Raw genomic sequence first — 20,018 nt, 5'->3', positions numbered from 1 at the left:
TCTCTCTCTCTCTCTCTCTCTCTCTCTCTCTCTCTCTCTCTCTCTCTGTCTCTCTCTCTGTTCCTTGTCTTCTTATACAAACATGCTCAACTCTTTCCAATCTGCAAAATCTAAAAGCATTTCCTATTCTTCTTACTTGCTCAAGTTACCACTGTAACACTCTCTTTCCCTGATTTTCAAACTTTTTGAATGAATCTTTTTTAAGTTTATCTTTAGTGTTCAACATTCATTTCCCAAAGATTTTGAGTTATAGATTGATTTTCAAGCTTTTTGAAAATGAACTATATCCATTACTTAAAAGTCCTCATCACTCATTCCTCCCCTGTACCTGATTACTCCAAAGATAGTAGTGGGCTTCTAAACACCATACCCAACAGTCTTTACCCAATCCTTTCTCTCTGTTAACCACTCCTTTTTTTTCTTAGAATTAATTCTCTCTGCTGTTGGCTGCATTACCTTGTTACTTTATGTCTATGACAGCTCTATTGGTTTATTTCCTACCACCAGAAGTTTTATTTGAAAAGAGTAATTCCAATTTGTGTATTTAATTAGAGAAAGTGTTCAAATTACTCTCCAGTTATGCTGGCCACCCCTGGAAACATCAATCCTTTTCTATTTATTAAGCTACTGTTGTTTTAGGTTACTCAGTAGTTGCTAGGACCATGGCAATTTCTATGGTCAAGCCTTAGTAAGGATTGACACATCTTTAGAGGTTGGCGCAACAGAGGAAAGGGAGGGGCAATACAGATTTTTTTTCCTATAAAGGAAATTAAATAATGCCCTGAAGCAATAAATGATCAACAACTCTACTATTAGGCTTAATTTTCAATTTGAAAGTAACCTTAGTATTGATTCTTACTGATTGAATTTGAAAAAATTAGATAAATTGTTGGTATAAATTCAGGAAGTTCTGAACATGCCTGAAGTGACTGATTCATGACCTATGTTTACTGTATGTGTCATCTGAACTGATGTTCAGTGGTTGCCAAATGATGTCATGTCATGTCATGTCATCTTGGGCTATTTGAACCATTCTCTCACTTAGGGGCATTGTTAAGAGGAAAGTGAAATAGCCAATTCCAGTATCAAAAATGTATGTAACTAGCTCATGTGGTAGGAAGAAGCTGATTGCTATCCTGAATCAAATCTTTGGAGTCTCTCTTTGCTGCTTTACTCACTTGTAACAGAGCATCTGTTATCTTAATGGGATTTAAGATCTTCTCCAATAGGTCTCACATGGATCCCATTAAGGGAAGCTTGCTTAGGGGAGGATATATATATATATATATCCCATATGTATATATATCCCATATATATATGTGTATATATATATATATATATTCTGAGTTGTTATTTTGCTTTGGGGGCTTGCTTATGAAAAGGATCTTGTGATTACCTGGTCGAGATTCTGAGTGGCCATATGTTCAGAGATCACTGACTACTCAGATGTAAAGGTTCTCTCCATCCAGGGATGTATGTAAAATGTATAGTTGATTCAGGCAGTCAGAGCCCTGTCTGTTGGTCTCTATTTCTCTGCTTGTATTTTCTCTGTTTGTATTTCTTCTGACATTCAGTGTGTTGACTTTTCCCCTGAACTAGTAAATGTAATTTAAAAAGATTGTTGACCCCTTGAACAGCTATCTTTCCTAGTAAAGCAGATCTAAGAAACTATGCTAGCAGCCATCCTGGTATGCCAGTGTGGTTACCACTACATAGTCATGTAAGAATCTCCAATAGACTGTAAGCATTTCAAGTCCTGGCTATGACATATTACCTGTTTGACCATAGAGCCCAAATCCTCTGACTTAAAATTCTATACTCTTTTAAAAAACAAATGATTTCTAATGCTTTAAAAAATATAGCTGTCTTTTTATATAGCTGTCACTTCCAAATCCATTCCCCTTTCCATCCACTTTCTCCAGAAGCCAATTTTGATTGAGTTGTACAGGCCTTTATGAGTATTTATATTGTGCCTAGTTCACTTTTACCCCTAATTTAAAATGATTGTAGGACCTTAGAGATTATGTTCCAACCCTCTCGTTTTACAGATTAGGAAACTGAGGTGGAGAAAGGTGAAGTCCTATAGTCACAGAGTGAGCAAATGCTTGAAATCAGATGATAACCTAGATCCCATGTCAGTTCTCCTTGATATGATATAGTGTTAAATCTTGATGTCTGTACTCAAGAAAAACAGAAAGCGTTGGAAATCTTGAAGAGAAAGTGTTTCCTATCACATTTTTAAAATGAATCTTAAGCACTTACTCAAATAATTAGGTATTATATAAATTTCAGATAAGCATGAGCATTAAAATAACAAATGCCTGGAGTATAGGTAGTGGTTTGTGCTTTTTAAAGTACTTTTGCATATATTATCTAAGGAGACATCTTAGCATGATAGAAAAAACACTGAACTTGGAATCAGGATGACTGAGATAAATGAGTGCTTATCCTGGCTTCATATTTACCATCTGTATGGTCATAGATAAGGAAAAGAAACCTTATGTACTTCAGTTCCTTCATCTGTAAAATGGGAAAAATATTTATGCTTAAAGTATTAAAGAAATGTATTATGATTATTAGCTATCATTCCTTAGTTGATCTTTCAGGTACATCTTTCAGTACTTATAGACTTAAACATTTATATCAGTTTTAGTTATTTATCACTGACATGAATCATGTAAGTGCAACCAATTGGTATTATTAAAGGAATCTTCAAAGACCAAATATGGATATGTCTTTAAAATGTGAATTTTGAAGCCCTAGGCACTGATGCCAGATTTCAACTGAAGGTAGACTTTTATGTCCTCACCTATGTTTCAAGATATGTATACAGCATTAAAATCAAGACTTGGGAGCATTTCTTCATATTTTGATAGCCCCAAGGCTGGTAACTTGATCCATATTTTAGTTTGTCAAAATGAACCATAGTGTTGTTCTTCACCTCACCTTCAGATTGTTAACTGAAGCCTATTTCCAAGAAGTATGACTTTCATCCAAAGGAGGGGATTTGAGAAAGTTGTTCTACATTCATTGTCTCAATACCTTACTTCATTTTTCAAGATTTCTCTATTTTTTTTCCTGTTTTCAAGTCTTTCTGTATGACTTTTTCTTTCCATTCTCTGTTATAAAAACAACTGACTGATTAGATCTGGTACCCAATTTAGAAAGTGGATGAATTTGTTAATGTCTTGTCTCCTCATGTATACTATCAACCACAGACTTGGAATTTATTTTTAAACTAAATCTAACCCTGCTTGAGCAGCCCTGTGAATGATTGTTTTCTCATAACAAGTTTGTGTACACGTGGCCTATCTAAGTGAAAACTAGCAGTAGCAGTGGCAGCTGGGATTTTTTTTTTGAGGGGGATGATGGGGAACTAGGGGGAAATTCCAGAGTGCTTCCAAGACTCCTGAGGTCCAAAGGACTGTTCAGTGACATCAGGGTAACTTCAGGAGGAGGCATCAAATTGACCACATTTGGGTCTAGGAGCCCCTCACTGTGGATTCTTCAGTTTGGTTGCATTAAAAGCAGAACAATAATTAATGTGGGTAAGGTTGCATACGAAAGAAATAGCCAGCCCTAGGAAAATAGTTGAAGTCTTTGCCATCTCTCAAACTCTGAATTTTTGTTAATTTTTTGGGTTATAAATTGGACTCTTTCCTAACTTCATGGAATTGAGCATGGGAGAAATCAGGATATTCGTTGCAGAAGACTTAGGGGTGAGGACAATAGGCAAAAGGAGAGGGTGGGTAGGGTATGAATAGGTAGAGAAGAGAAGGATCAAAGGTCAGGTTGGGGAGAAAGGAGGGAGGCAGACTAGGATTTGACTTCCTTGCAAAGGAAACATTCCTTGCATAGAATACTCCCTTACTTCCTATTAGTAACATGGTCATCCTGGGATCGTAGGACCATAGGTTTAGAGCTGGAAGGGAACTGAGAGACCAAGTACTCCAACCCCATTTTGCAGATGAAGAAACCAAGGCTCAGAGAAGTAGTGACTTGCCCTGTGTCAGGCAGGGCCAATATTTAACACCAGACCCTTCAGTTCTAAATCCAAAGCTCTTTCCACTTCATCTAACAGAGATGAAGCAGTTTCACAAAGAGGGAAGAGGATCAGCTGTGGTTTCTGGTCTTGAAGTGGTCACGGCTCTTCTGGCCAAAGGGATGGCCCTTAGTATCTTCCCTAAATAAAATACTTCTTTGTTTATTTTATTTTTTTGAAGGTGGAAAGGCAAGGAAATTGGGGTTGTTACTTGCCCAAGGTCACATAGTTAGTACGTCAAGTGTCGGAGGCTGGATTTGAACTCAGGTTCTCCTGACTCCAGGCCCAGTGCTCTATTCATTGTGCCACCTTGCTGTCCCAATACTTCTTTGTTACTGGAAGCATTCAACCAGAGTTTGGATGACATTTATTAGGGATACTCTGTGCTAGGTACTGGAAACATAGACAAAATATTGAAATAGTCTCTGCCCTCAAGGAGCTTACATTCTATTGGGGGAAAAACAGGGACAGAAGCAGACACAAATATATCTATATAGTCAATGCAAAAAATTTATTTCATCATCACATTAGCATTTAAGGAGGTCTGCCCTCTCTGGTCCTGGGGTCGCAGCTCTCAACCTTGTATACCAACACTGGGTTCCCTTAAATCTCCTTGAGAGCAACTACTAGCCTGCCTAAGCCTCTGTCTAGTGCCCAAGTCTAACACCCTTTCCTCTCTCCCCTATATATTACATTTCCTCCATGCACCATCTGACTGCCTTAGACAGATCTCTGGATTTTCCTTGCTGCCTGTTGTTGGACTTATCTGATATGTGTGAAGACTTCTTCCTATTATTTTCTGTAAAAGCTTTCCTGGATTTCTTCACCCATGCTTGGAGATCCTCACCATCCTTTGTTAGATTCAAGCCACTACTCACTAATTCAGATGCTCCAACTTGAAAATTCTATAACATTCATTCATCAAAATGGGCCTACTGTTTCCTGTCTTCTATTTTAAAACTTATTTTACTAGCACTTTTTATCTCTTCTCTCCACTGTCCCTCTCCCCACTTGAACAATAAAAAGAAAAAGAAAGCCCTCGTGACAAATATTCATAGTCCATCAAAATAAATTTTCACATTGACTGTGTCAATAACACGTTTCATTCTGTCATTTCTTATGGCACAATAATATATCACTACATTCATATACTATAAGCTGTTTAGTCATTTCCCTTGGCCAGCTTTTAACCATTGCACAATAAATAAATAAGTAATTATATATATATGAAATATATATGTATATATATGTACATATATACGGTCTTTTCTTCTTTGGTAGTATAGGCATCCTTCTTTTCTTTCAGGAATTCCATAGTTCTTTTTGACCCAAGTGTTTTTGCAGATGAAGGAGACACTTGTGGGGAAGGGTACATCCACATTCTGACTGCCAGACTGAAAGCTGAAAGGGCATCAGTTCTCAAATCTGCCATTACAGATCCTCAACAACCTTATCAATTATAGAATAAGGAGTCTGTCAGAGCCTGCAGGAGCTAATGCATTTAACCTTCTGTCTCTTCTCCTTTATAGCAGAATTTTATACTTAGAGAACATCACTGGTCTCTCTGATTTATAGGCCAGTTCCTTCTCACCTCCTTCTTTTTCTCTTTGCATGCCTCCTTTTCTAAATCCCTACCAGTCCACTGCTAGAGCTGGTGTTTTCCCAGCTGTCAGATTCATCACTTGCTGTGAAACATTGGAAGTAGTCCTTGGGAGTGGGGGAAGAGTGTGGGAAACTGAAGTATATGAACTACAAGATAAGAGGGAGGGGCCCTTAAGCTCTCCTGACATTGTCTACATCTACTCTGACAGATGAAAGCTACCTAGCACTAGATGCAAAATATTATCATCACAGAACATGTATGTGGAAAGACACCACTTCTGAATCCAATTTGCAGATGCTTGGGTTTATATGCACAGCCCTAGGCAGTAGAAATTAAAGGACTGCTAAAACTCCTTTGGGAACAAAATCATTTGTAAACATTTATTTGGAGTCCTTATGCTTCTCTGCTACTACAGAAAATGAGTCAGGAGCTCCTGTGATACCAGGGCTCTATCTTCTGTGTATGTTCTATTCAGGATCTAGTGCCCTGTGGCAATTGATGAATAATGTGATGGTAATGGCTTCAGATGTGAAATTTATAGGCTTATAAACTCTGTAAAGTTGGCCTTATATAGACAGGAGCTGGTGTGGTATGAATGGAGGGGGGACTGGAAGGGCAGTTTGGTATAACAGAAAGAATACCATACTGGGTTGAATGATGACCCAAGTGATCTTGGATAAATTACTTCACCTGTAGCTTCATTTCTCCATGGACTAGCTCAATATATCAATCAATCAATCAATCAATCAATCAATCGAGGCACAAGCTTTTCTTAAACTCTTACTCTGTGCCTAGTGCTGAGAATTTACATGGAAATGAGAAATTTTCCCTGCCCTCAAGTCTCATACATTTTACCACTGGGGCATGGCATACTTAGATGAGTGGTAGTCAGGGAAGGGGGCATAGATTTAGGCATTCACAGGAATTGTGAATCGGGTCAGAAGGTGGTCAATTTTCATATTCTGCAGTAGCAAGACACAATGTTGATTTGATTACGATTCCCCAAGCAAGAAGTGAAAAAGGGAAGTGGGTATGAGGACCAGGTATGGAGGCAGATAGAGGAATGTCCTCAGTGGATAGGTCTTGGCTATCTTAGCCCAGTCTGGAGGTCTAGGGCGAAGGGGTTTGGAATGAGAATTATCTTGTCCTTAAATCCAGTAGTTTAGATGGTATCTAAGGTTCTTTCTCAATCATACACTTTATATTTCTGTTACTCTCTGGCCGCCTCCTTTAAAAAAAGATCTCCATTGGCTTGTCACAGTGGCTCAAATTCCACTGCTGTGGATTCATGACAAAATGCAAATACCCTCTGGAGGAAGAACATATTAAGACAGAAGTGTGCATTTGTATGTAAGGAGAGAATTTATTATTATAAGTAAGTGAGAACAGGACCTTTTTGAAAAGAGCTAAAGGATGGATATGGTATCATGGAAAGAGTAGAAGTTGGAAAAGGCATATAGCATGGGATGATATCTATAAGCAATATGACCAGGTGGGGAGCCACAGTTGGGACCTGAAGGCCATCCAAGGGCAAAGGATTACCAGGGAGCTTGTATAGGGCCAAGGAGTATGGGAATAAGGGTCCTAAAATGCTGTAGGAGGGTGTCAAGGACTAACTTCATCTATTGCCCACTGAGGTTGTGGAGAAAATAGAGATTTATGGGTATTTCCCCCTTTGAAATACCCATGAGGAGATGACTCATTTAAAGAATGTTTTAACAGCAATCACAAATGTCTTCTTTTGCTTCCAAGGAGGATGAGATTTCTGTAAAACAAAGTAGATGAGCCCAGAGATGAATCCTCTAGTATTCAAAAGGATTTAAAGACAATTGTATCTCTTTAACACAGGGCATTGGTTTTGAAGAGTCTGAAATTTCAACCAACCTCAAAATGGCTGAAAAACAAAACACAAAGAAGAGTCTAATTAACAACACTAATACTGAAAATACCGAGTAAAGAAAATTCAAATTGAAACTTGGCCTCTTTTTTTTTTAATGGAAGAAATATATGACTTCTGAGTAATGTTATGTATCCTGAAGCCTTCATTTTGGTCACGTATTTTCAGGTTAAGAAATAGCAAAATTTAGTTTCTTACTGTAATAAAATCATGGCAGTGCTTTAGTGATCAAACTCTCCGTTCTTCAATTCAATAATCTGGTGATTTTTCTGCTTAATCTGAATAAGTTCTGCAAATAGTTTGTCACTTAATGTTTTCCTTCCTGAGTAGCATATAAAAATGGTTGGGGTTTAGAGGTTGGGGTGGTGGCTCTGTTAAGATCTGGGAGGTGTTGGGGTGGCTAGGGAGGCTCAGTCAATAGAGCACTGGCCCTGGAGTCTGGAGAACCTGAGTTCAAATTGAGCCTCAGACACTTAACATTTACTAACCTTGTGACCTTGGGCAAGTCACTTAACCCCAATTGCCTGCCCTCCCCCCTCCAAAAAGAAAAAAAAAGATTGGGTGGTGGGTGTGGTTCTCCATGGGATCTAGAATAGAGGAATACTTTTTAGTACACCCCGCATGTAATCACCCTTCCCCCCTCTACATTTCAATGAGGATGAGGGTTGGGGCAAATTATATAGGGGGAGAGGTGGGCACTGGGAAAAGGCTGGTTGGCTTTCGCTGCAGCCATACTTTATTTTAGGACCTCCCATCCAAGGTTCTGTTGGTTTTTGTATTGAGGATCTTAAAAAAAAGTGTATGGTCTAAAGGGTGGAGTCATATTCGGCACAAGTGAAAGCCCTCTGTGTGTTTTTGCTATTGAATTTGGAAAATTATGAAGAATTCTAATGCAAGGTAGGCCCACCCATGGTAATAAGGAATGAGTCATCTGTGAACATAACGAAAGAATGTGGGACTCTCAACACATATCCTATGTTAGCTGATTTCCTGCGTGTTGTCATGGTTCTTGGCAATAGAACTTTCAAGTGGTGACTTCTAACATCTTATATATCTCAGACACAAAGGGAGCTGCTGTTCCCTATACTTCTGAAGAAAAGCCCACTATAGAAGAAGAGAGGAAGTAGAATCGCTGGGAGGGTAGATTCAAAGTAGTCTTAAGCAAAAAAAAAAAAATCTCAATTAGTTCTAAGCAAATCAAACTCTAGGAATATACAAAAGTACTTATAACCTTTTGGAGGTGAAAAGAATGTGAATCTGGGGGGGGTGAGTCTTTATCAATTGGGGAATGACTAAACAAGTTATGGTATATAAATGTGATGGGATACTATTATGCTGTAAGACATGTCTTAGTGAAACCTGGTAAAATTCATACTAACTGATGCTGAGTAAAGGGAATAGAAACAAGGCAACAATTTATAGAATAACAAAAACATGGTAAAGACAAAAGCTGTGAAAGAATTAAAAACATTGATCGGTATAATGACTAACCATGACTTCAGAAGACTAAAGATGAACATGCTACTCAGAGGGTAGCATGAAACATATAATTTTTTTGGACATGGAAAATGCAGAAATTTATTTTGTTTCACCATACACATTATAACAGAGATTTTATTTTTCTTTTGTTCTTGATAGGGGAGGAGGTGTTGGGGTAGCAAAGAAATAAAGCAGATTTTTGCTGATTGAAAAAATATGTAATAAAAAAGAAATGAACCCTGTATTTGGAAGCCTATACTCTTAAAAAATTCATGCCAAGGGGAATGGTTCTTTTATTGCAAATAGAACAGAATTGCACAAGAGGCCTTTATGATTCACAAGATGCCACATAGAGCAATACAGAATAACAAGACCAAGACTAAAGGGCTTGATGAATGAGAAACGTCAGTGGTCCTGTTCAAATACTAAACAAATCTAAATCCAAGAGCCATGGAAAGGGCTGAAGCATTGATGGGTCCAAGCTTCATGAAAACATGTCTGATGTGTTTTCAGGAGATCCATACTTTGAAAGTTAATGTTGTGTATAGTCTACTTCATCTTTCAGTTCTTGTTGTAATTTTTATTAAATGCTCAGATCCAGTGATGTCTGCACACTTTCAAAGAAGGCTGGGATCTTTTTTTTTTTTAGCACATCAACAGGAGCATCAAAGAATGAGCAATGAGAAGCAAAAGGAATGGAAACTGCTTATCCTGGCAGATGAAATATAATTGAAGCTAAACTTGGGGCTTACTTATAACTGTAAATAACAACCCTATTAGCTGTTACAAACCCATAATTAGTCAACAAATACCTAATAAGCACTAATATAAGTCAAATATAGTGCTAAACACTAGAGATAAAAAAGGCAAAAGCATATTCCACTGCAGATGTTCTCCAATCATCTTTTTAAAACAGTTTCAATCATGAGGGAAGACTTTGGAATAGGCCCTAAAGACTTAGGACACAAGGCTTGATTCAATGAGAGCCTCTGGCATGCTGTAAGGTTGCAGTATTGAGGATGTCACCACTAGGGATGGGAACAAAGGCCAGGATAAACTAAAGAAGAATTCATCTCAGACACTATTGTTGGAAGAAAGAGAAAGTAAGATCACAGGATCATTAATTCAAAGCTGTAAAAGATCTTGGAGACCATCAGGTCCAAACCCTTTGTTTTATAAATGAATAAATCAAGACTAAGATGTTATATGACTTGTCCAGGGACACATAGTTAGTATCTGGGGTAAGATTTGAACCCAGAGATGACTGATTCCAAGCCCAGTGCTCCATCCACTGTGCCACCTAAATGCTAATCGCTCTTGCTAACTAGGTCCTAAGTTTTCAATTGGTTCTTTCTACCTGTGAAGGAGTACAAACGATTTCAGGGTTAACTAAATTTTGGTACCCCGAGTCAAAGTCTCAGTCACCTCACTTTAACCATGTATCTTGGTTCACATATATTCCTTAGTATCATAAATATATGATTCTAAGATTGCTCTAACATAATTTTTCACTAATTCACACTTTTTCTCCAAAGTGTTCCCTTTTCCATTGCTTTCCACCTTGTTGCTGTCTTTCTACTCATCCTCATTCTCCTGTGTTCATTCACATTCACCTGTCTTCTTTTCTTTCTAATTTGCTCCTATGGAAGACAACATAGTCACTGCAAGGCTTACTTTTAGTTAATTCAACAAACATTTCTTTTTTTTTTTTTTTCAAATGCTTTATTAAGTTCTGATTTATATCATTCATTTCCGCCAGATTTTGAGTTACACATTTTCTCCCCACTTTTCCCCTACCCACTGCCCCAAAGTAGCAATCCCACAGTATGTCCCCTCCTCCAGTCTGCTCTTTCCCATATCTTCTCTCATACCCTCTTTGACTTTTCCGTTAGGGCATGGTGGATCTCTATGCCCCAGTGCTTGTATATCTTATTTCCCAATTACATGTAAAATAGCATTAATAATAGCATATATATAACATAAATATATATATTTTTAACCCTTCCTCCTTTGTCACCCACCCTTACTGGAAAGATAAGCAGTTCAGTATAGGTTGTGCATGTGTAGCTTATGCGAAACATTAACATAGTTGATATATAGTAAAAGACTGACTATATTTCCCTCCCTCCTATCCCACCTCCCACTAGTTCTATTCTCTACTTTGATCCCATCTCTTTTCAAAAGTGGGTGCTTCCAACTTCCCTCCCCCGCAGCCTGCCCTCCATTGCATCCTCCTCCCTCTCATCCCCTTCCCCCCTACTCTCCTGGAGGGTGAGATACCCTATTTAGTGTGTATTTCATTCCCTCCCTGAGCTAAATGCAATGAGAATAAACTTGACACATTCCCTTTTGCCTTCTGTTCTTTCCCTCTATTGCAACCATTTTCCCTTGCATCTTCTATATAAGATAGTTTACCCCATTGTGTCTCTCCCCATCTCCTCTCATTATATTCCTCTCTCACCTCTTGATTTCATCTTTTAAGTATCATCCCTTCCTATTAAATTGGTCCTGTGCCCTCTATCTATGTCTACCTGTAAACATATATACACATATCAACATATGTATTCATATGTCTGTATACCCTCTGATATAGACATATATATATATAATATAAACATATATATACACACATATATAAACACACACACACACACACACATATATATATATATATATATATATATTCCCTTCAACTATTTTCATACTGAGAAAAGTTTAATCAGTTACAATGATCATTTTTCATTGTAGGAATATTAATAGTTCAAATTTGATATGTTCCTTATGGTTTCTTTTCCCTCCTTACCTTCTCATGCTTCTCTTGCTTCTTGTATCTGAATGTCAAATTTTCTATTCAACTCTGGTTTTTTCACCAAGAATGCTTGAAAGTCCTCTATTCCACTGAATGACCATATTTTCCCCTGAAACATGATACTCCGTTTTGCTGGGTAGGTGATTCTTGGTTTTAATCCCAGCTCCTTTGCCAGCTGGAATGTCATATTCTAAACCTTCAATCCCTCAGTGTAGAAGCTGTCAGATCCTGGTTTATCCTGATTGTATTTCCACAATATTAAAAAAGTTTCTTCCTGGCTGCTTGTAATATTCTCTCCTTGATCTGGGAATTTTGGAACCTGGCTGTAATATTCCTAGGAGTTTTATTTTTGGGATCTTTTTCAGGAGTTGATCAGTGGATTCTTTCAACCTCTATTTTGCCCCTTGGTTCTAAAACATCAAGTCAGTTTTCCTTGAGAATTTCTTGGAGGATGATTTCTAGGTTCTTTCTTTGATTATGGCTTTCAGGTAGTCCAATAATTTTTAAATCATCTCTCCTGGATCTATTTTCCAGGTCAGTGGTTTTTCCCATGAGATATTTCACATTGCCTTCTATTCTTTCATTTGTTTGGATCTGTTTAACAGCATCTTGATTCTTCTTAATGGCATTAGCTTCCATTTGCTCCAATCTAATTCTGAAGCAACGATTCCCCTCATTGGTCTTTTGAGATTCTTTTTCCATCTGGCAAATTTGGCTTTTTAAGGCATTCTTCTCCTCATTGGCTTTTTGAGCCTCTTTTGCCATTTGAGTTAGTCTATTTTTTAAGGTGTGATTTTCCTCAGTCAGGCTGTTGACTCTTATTTTGTAATTTTCTTTCATTGTTCTCATTTCTCTTCCCAAGTTTTTCTTTCACTTTTCTTATCTGCTTCTTAAGGTCTTCTATGGCCTGTAACCAGCTTGTATTTTCCTTTGATGTTTTTGGTGCAGGAGTTCTGACTTCACTGTCTTCCTCCTGTTCCATGTTTGGATCCTTTTTGTCCCCAAAATAGGAGTCTAATTTTGGGTTCTTCTGTTTGCTTTGTTTCCTTTGCCTGGGCATGTTGCCACTCAATTACTTGACTTTTGGGCTTTTTGCCACAGTAGGACTCTGCTACCAGACAGGGGAGCTTTTGTCCCAAATGCCGAGGTTTTCTCAGTTGCTGGAGGTATTAGCTGTGAACCCTTGCTGAAGCCTCCACATGCTCTGGCAAGCTGGACACACACTCTAGGACCTTCACCCTGGACCGCAATCCAGATCCAAGCAGGTTAAAGGAAGAGCTAATACTCCTCAGACTGTTCAGACTGTTTGCTTGGTTCCCCTACACTCTGCAGGCCAGGCGGTGAAACTGTCACGTGACACTGGCTGTGCTGGCATCTCAGCAGGTTCTCACCCAGGGGGCAAAAGCCAAGGGACTCCCAACTACTGGGTCCCAAAGTCCAAACTGCACTGACCTCTCACTTTGTCTTTCGCCTCTATGTGTTGATATATCTGGAAATGACCACAGCTTCAGGTGATCTGGAATCCCTCCAGCCTGTGGCTGGTCAGACCCACCCTGGGGCTAAAACCTGGGCTTAGAGCTAGGCGCAGCTCCCAGAGCCCTGTGCTGGCCAATTCCTGACAGCCTGCTGGGCTGTTCTCAGCCGGAGGTTAGCTTTTCAGCGTCATTTTGAGGGTTCTGTAGCTCCAAAGTTTGTTTAGAGTCCCATTTTACAAGAATTTCAGAAGGTGGAAGCTGGGAGCTGTGGGGAGAACCCATTTCTACTCCACCATCTTGACTCCGCCTCTCAACAAACATTCCTTAAACAATTACTATACATCTATGTAATTTATTTGTTTAGACTATATTCTGATATGTCATGTGAGAAGCTCATTTTTAAACTCTTGTTTGTTTATTTGTTTGTTTTTACAGACTTCTCTCTGGATTTCCCAGTGTTTCTTGCTGAATAAGGAATCTGTTCCCAGTAATTTTGTTCTTGAATTTACTGAACACCAAAATGTGGTACACATTTGTTTTGGGGTCTTATGTGTCTAGTTTATTCCATTGACTTACTTTTATATTTTCTAATTCTGCATGAGATAGTATTAAAAAATAATTTATACATTGCAATATAGTTTGAAATGCCACACCACTAAACCCCTGTCTTTATAACTTCTTCCCTTCTACCACTATATCTCTTGATATTATTGACCAATTATTCCCTGAAATTAATTTTATTATTATTTTATCTGATTCTAGAAAATATTTCTTTTGGTAATTTTATTGGAATAGAAATAAATATATGGAATAATTCCAGCAGTTTCAACATTTAATTATATTAGCATATTGTAGCCATGGACATTAAGTAATCAAATTATTCATTCTTATTTCTGTAAAAAAAATTTGCAGTTGAATATTTGAATATACATCTTTAGTTTGTTTGATTCAGTTATTTCACAGATATTTTGTTGATATCATAAGTATAATCCCACTCTCCATTTCTTCCTTTCTGTTGATTTTTTTGGGGGTAACATATAAAAGAGCTGAGGATTTTTGTGGATTTATTTTGTATTCTGATACTTTGGTGAAACAACAAATTATCTGAATTTCTTTTGTTTATTAGATCTATGCCAAAATAATAGTAAAAAGACTGATGCCCTAGTTTTTCTCCTGATTTTGCTGGGAAAGTTCGCTCCCTGTGTTTCTCTATCATAAGAAAAAATACTAGGAGTTGCTTTTTTTAAATATGCATTTCATTATTTTAAGGATAGATCCTTTTATTCTTATCTTTTAAATCATCTTAGCATAAATGTGTACTGTGTTTTATCAGTGATTTTTCTCTATTGATGTGAGCAATGTTTTGATTTTTTTATTAATATGATTAATTACATTTATTGAGAAAGAGTGGTATTGTGGATAGAAGATGTAGAGTGAAATAGACCTGTATTCAAGTTCTGTCTCTAGTAAATACTAACCTGATGATTAGTGGGAAATCATTTACCTTCATAGCTCCCCAGGATACTTTCTAAGCTAAATTACAGACAAATTGCTGATTTGAATTAATGATTAGAATTTCTACATCAGGGTCTTGTTATATCAATGGAATCATAAATCTAGAAAAAAAAATGGAGTTCCCTCTGACTGACCTGACCACTAACTGGCACTCACAGTTTTGGTTCCCTTGATGGCAACTATCCTAGATTTGAGGTATGCTGGAACTGTACTACTAAAAGTAAAGTGCATGAGCCTACACTGAGTATACAATTATTTCATTGCAAAAGCATTTACTTAAATGGCATATATAAAATTAGCAGCAAAACACCTACCCCCATAAAACTGGGGTTTTTATTCACTATATGGATAGTGAATGACACTAAGAAAGATCACAACTAGAGACCAGAAAGTGGTCTGGTCAGAAAGCATGTGTACTTGGTGCATACATGTGGCCAAGGCATGTGTAGAGGACAATTTACACATTCCAATATTATAAATCTGCTGATATCTTCATGCAACTCTCGCTAAATTTTGTTTTGTGGTCTCAAATGCCGATTTGCTAGTCATTAACATATTCTCTTACTCTAGAAACACATTTTCTGGTTGGTACTTGATTGTAGTCTCCCATGTCTTCAAGTTATGACTCATCTAACATTTTCAGCTTGTGTTTTGCCAGGCTCTTTTAGAAAGAATTCAAATACCATTAAGACACAGTCAGGATCACATAAGATTTATCAACCACAAAATAATTGAATGGAGAGATTGGAATATGATATTCAAGAAGGCAAAGGATCTGGGTTTCCTACCAAAAATAATCTATGCAGCAAAACTATAGCAAAACAAAATGGATCTTTAATGAAATAGAGGACTTTCAAGAATCCCATAGGAAAAGACCAAAACTGAGTAGGAAATGTTACCTAAAAACACAGAATTTGAGAGAAGTGAAAAAAAGGTAAGCATGATGGAGAAACAAGGAATTAAATCAAGTTAACTCTTTACATTATAGAAAGATGACAAATGTAACTCCTAAGAACTTGTAGCAACAAGCACCCCAGCATCCCCAGGATGGCTGCTAGCACAGGTTCTTAGATCTGCTTTTCTAAAGAAAAGCAACTCAAAATGGGTTAATAAGCTTACTTTAATCAATCAAACATATATCGTTTACCTAGTTCAGGGGAAAAAGGTCAGCACCCAGAACTTCAGAGTATACAGACAGAAGTTACAGGACAGAGAAACAGATCAAGCAGACAGGCTTCCAAACTGTCCAACCATTACATCCATACCAAATCAGTTACCAGGGAGGGAAGCATCAACATATGGGTTTTCAAAGCTGGGGGGCTCTCAATGGCTGCCCAGAGTCTCATCTGGTCAAATCACACAACTCTTCTCAAAGTGAGCCACAAAGCAAAGCCTCACATCAGGGATTCTATGGCCTTCTCCTGGGTCAGAGAATGTAACCACCCTCTTGACCCACTGCCCAATTGAACAGCATCAAGTTGTGGACATTCCTGAAAATCAATCCTCCTGCCACATTGTGGCTCCATGTGACCACATTCAACCTATTATGGGGCAGAGTATATTTTCTCAAGGAAGGTTCTCAGAGTCTCTTAAGCCTATCAAAGGGCCTAGGGGCAGGGAAGATCTTAAAGGGCCTAGGGGCAGGGAAGATCTTAAAAATTTACATTCCTATAATAGAACTTTATCATTATTGGGGGTCATAGAGAGAATTTAGTTAGATAGAGACTGGGATGTAATTCTCTTACATTTGGATGATTTCAAAAGAAAAGTGAAAAAGTGAGGAAGATGAATGCACTGGGAGAAGGGAAAGAGAGAATAGAGAAAATTATCTCACAAAAGGGGGTGTACAAGAAAGAATTTATACAACAGAGGGGACAGTGGTGGGGAGAAAACAAACAATACTCGAACCTCATTCTCATCTGAACTAGATAAAAGAGAAGAGAATACATACACACATGGTTTGGTTCATAAATTTATCTTGCCCAACAAGGAAGTAAGATGGAGATGTACTTCTGGGGTTTGTATCTGACTTGAGCTTCTATACTTTTATATCTTTCTGCTTCAACAGCTCAGTGTAGGGGTCTTCAAGTTTTCAGATTCCCCTAAATAGTGTGATTCAGGGAGGGAAGTCTGTCCAATGCCTTCCTGATCTTGCTCTGCAAGTTCCTGACATAGGTTTGAGTCTTCTTATTTGCATATGGTTGAGATTCAGTGGCCTGCTGCTGGACTCAGTCATTGCTAGCCTGCTGGCAGGTTCTATATATTCAGAGTCATTGAAATGCTGGTTCTCCTACAGTCTGGGACTCCTTCCCTGGCATATAAAATAGCATATAAGACACTTTAGGCTTATATGTAGCACTAAAGGTTAGAACTGATCAGAGTTACACAGCTTCATTTCTGGAACATTCCTATGTTTGGTACACATCTAGAACCCATGGTCATTGGTGATTACTCCTCTATGCTCTGGATCTGTGATTTGGAGCTAGGTAATAAGTGACTGAACTACCAGATGGTACCAGTTCTTATACCAAGCACTAGTTTAAGGATCTCTAGAGTGATCTCTTTCTATGCTTCTGTTTCTTTCCTTGTGTTATGTTTTCACCTTCTTTCAGTTCCTAGATATTAAAATATTCCCTGGCAAATGCATCCACATGTTCCTAGTCAGCACCTATGCCCAATCTCCCTAAGATGCTCTGGCCTGGAAAAATGACTCACTGTGACTTTCTTGACTTTTTTGATCAGAACTTGATTTAATGCATTTTCTAAGTTGTGGTGGAGATGTGCTGGGCAAGGTAGGCAAAAATATTTCCTTCACTCTGACATCTTGACACTATGCCAAATGACTTTTTCTATAGGGGCTTTCTTCAAATACTGGGTTTTGGTTCTGTTCTGCTGTTTGAAGTTATCCAATTTGGTGTATGGCTTCATCCTTGTTACCTGACTTTAGGTGACTTCACTGGATGCTTTGGCTATCAAATTGGCTAATATTACAGAAAAAGAAAATGACAAATGTTGGAGGATGTATGGAGAAATTGAGATATTAATGCATTCTTGGTGGGGTTGTGAGCTGATTCAACCATTCTGTAGAACAATTTGGAACTATGTCCAAAGGGCTATAAAAACCGTGCATACCCTTTAACCTAGCAATACAACTATTGGGTCTATCTCCCCAAAACATTAAGAAAAGGAAAAGGACTAAATATACAAATGTATTTATAGCAGCTCTTTTAGTGGTGGCAGCGAATTAGAAATTGACAGGATGTCCATCAATTGGGGAAAGACTGACCAAGTTATGGCATGATTGTGATAGAATATTATTGTACTATTATATGAAATAATCAACAGGATAATCTCAAAAAAAAACCTGGAAAGGTTTACATGAACTGATGCAAAGAGAAGAAAGCCAAACCAGGAGGACTGTGAAAATAGTAACAGAAATCTTGTATAATGATCAGCTATGAATGACAGTTATTCTCAGCAATACAATGATCCAAGATAATTCTGAAGGAGTTGTGATGACAAATGCTATCCATCTCCAGAGGAAGAACTGAGGGAATCTGAATGCAGATAGAAAAATACTTTTTAAAAACTTCCTTTTTTTCTTTTTTTGTTCTGTTTTTTTTTTCACAACATGACTAATACGGAAATGTGTTTTGCATTATTACATATGTATAACCTCTATCAAACTGTTTTCAGTCTTAGGGAAGGGTATGGGAAGGGAAGCAGGCAGAGAATTTGAAACAATTTTTTTAATGAGTATTAAAATATTTTTCATGTAATGAGGGAAAACAAAATAATAAATTAAAATTTAAAAATATCAGAAATGAGTTTATTTTCTTTTGTTCCTAGGGAGGTGCAGAGCCAGCTTCTCTCAAGAAAGTTAAAAGGGAGATGGAACAAAGTAAGCCCCATTTATGGCCTTGTATAAATTAAATGATTACTTTTGTATTTCTGAAACATGTAGGAATATGGAGTTACTTCAAAGTATTTTTCCTTCTATAAGAGCCTATGTTAAGTCCTGCCTCCATGAAACCTTCTTTAGTTAGAAATGCTCAATTTCTTCTTCTGTACTTCCTATATTTGGTGTTTAAACTTTACTTTTTGACAATTACATTATGAAATGCTACTTGAGTTTGCCTATATATTGCTTCCTGCTGCTGCTCTACTTTCTAAAATGCACCACCAAAGACCATTTATGGAAAGGAGCTACGCTACTAGGTTGGACATTTCTTGAGTTCATGAAGCCTCATCTTTATCCTTGCCATCTTGTGCCTTGTTGACTCATATATGCCTAACTCCACTCCTTCCCCGCTCAACCAACCTTTTTCACCTCTTGCTTTGAGAATTACATTCAGATCAATACTATTTGCTGTAAAAAAAAGATTTGTAGAAAAGCACATATAAACTGATGAATCTATTGTTCCACTCATTGTACTTGTGATTTCCCAAATAACTCCCTTCTCTGGTCATCAATCCTCTGTGTATGTAATCTGCTCCATTAGAAGGTAAGCTCCTCAAAGAACTGAAAACAAAGTAGATTCCAATCAACTGAAAAATGGCTAAACACATGGCTGGTACTTAAACAGAATAGAATGCTATTGTTGTAAGAAACAGCAAAGAAAAATGAATACAGAGAAGTATGGAAAGACTTACATGACCTGATGAAAAATGAAGTAAGCCTAGCCAACAAAGCAATACACACCTTGATAGCAACAATGTTAATGGAAAATTGACAATCATACAACAATTCCAATTGAATGTTGCAAAATTAAAAAGAACAAGCTTGGATGCAAAGAAAAGATATTAGAAAACACTTCTCCATGCTCTTTTGAATGGGAAAGGGAATTTATATGTCTATAACATGGTATAAAACATCATGTTTTTTCTTTGCTGTTGTATCTATTGCTCTTGCTGAATTTTTTCTTTTGTTCTTTTCTTAACAAAACAAAAACAAACCTTTGTTATATGAGAAGACTTTCAGGGGAAGGGAGGAAATCTAGGTTATATAAAACCAAAAGATGTCAATAAAACCTGTTTTTAAATGTTAGGCCCTTGATGATAGGGGGATACCTAGCATTTAACACAGTGCTTGGTACATAGTAAGTATTTAGTAAAGGCTACCTTTTCATCCATGCATCCATCCATCCATCAATCCATCCATCCATCCATCCATCCATCCATCCATCCATCCATCCATC

The 20,018-nt window shown here is 37.6% G+C and overlaps 1 long non-coding RNA gene across 2 annotated transcripts in view; it reads left to right on the top strand.

Annotated features, from left to right (window-relative positions):
• Window positions 1–20,018, top strand: part of LOC138167240 (uncharacterized) — a 366,181-nt gene that overhangs the window by 312,653 nt on the left and 33,510 nt on the right. The window contains exons 2-3 of one of the 2 annotated variants that reach the window (XR_011169837.1): window positions 13,741–13,830; window positions 18,670–18,721. This is a non-coding gene — a long non-coding RNA (uncharacterized lncRNA). The remainder of the gene's footprint in view (window positions 1–13,740; window positions 13,831–18,669; window positions 18,722–20,018) is intronic. The other variant, XR_011169836.1, reaches the window with a different exon arrangement.

This window comes from Petaurus breviceps, unplaced genomic scaffold, assembly GCF_028583685.1.
Source record: "Petaurus breviceps papuanus isolate PSGF00001 unplaced genomic scaffold, PetGlider_PUasm1.0 229, whole genome shotgun sequence".
NCBI classification, from domain to species: Eukaryota; Metazoa; Chordata; class Mammalia; order Diprotodontia; family Petauridae; genus Petaurus; species Petaurus breviceps.
This window is presented reverse-complemented; position numbering and strand designations above follow the sequence as displayed.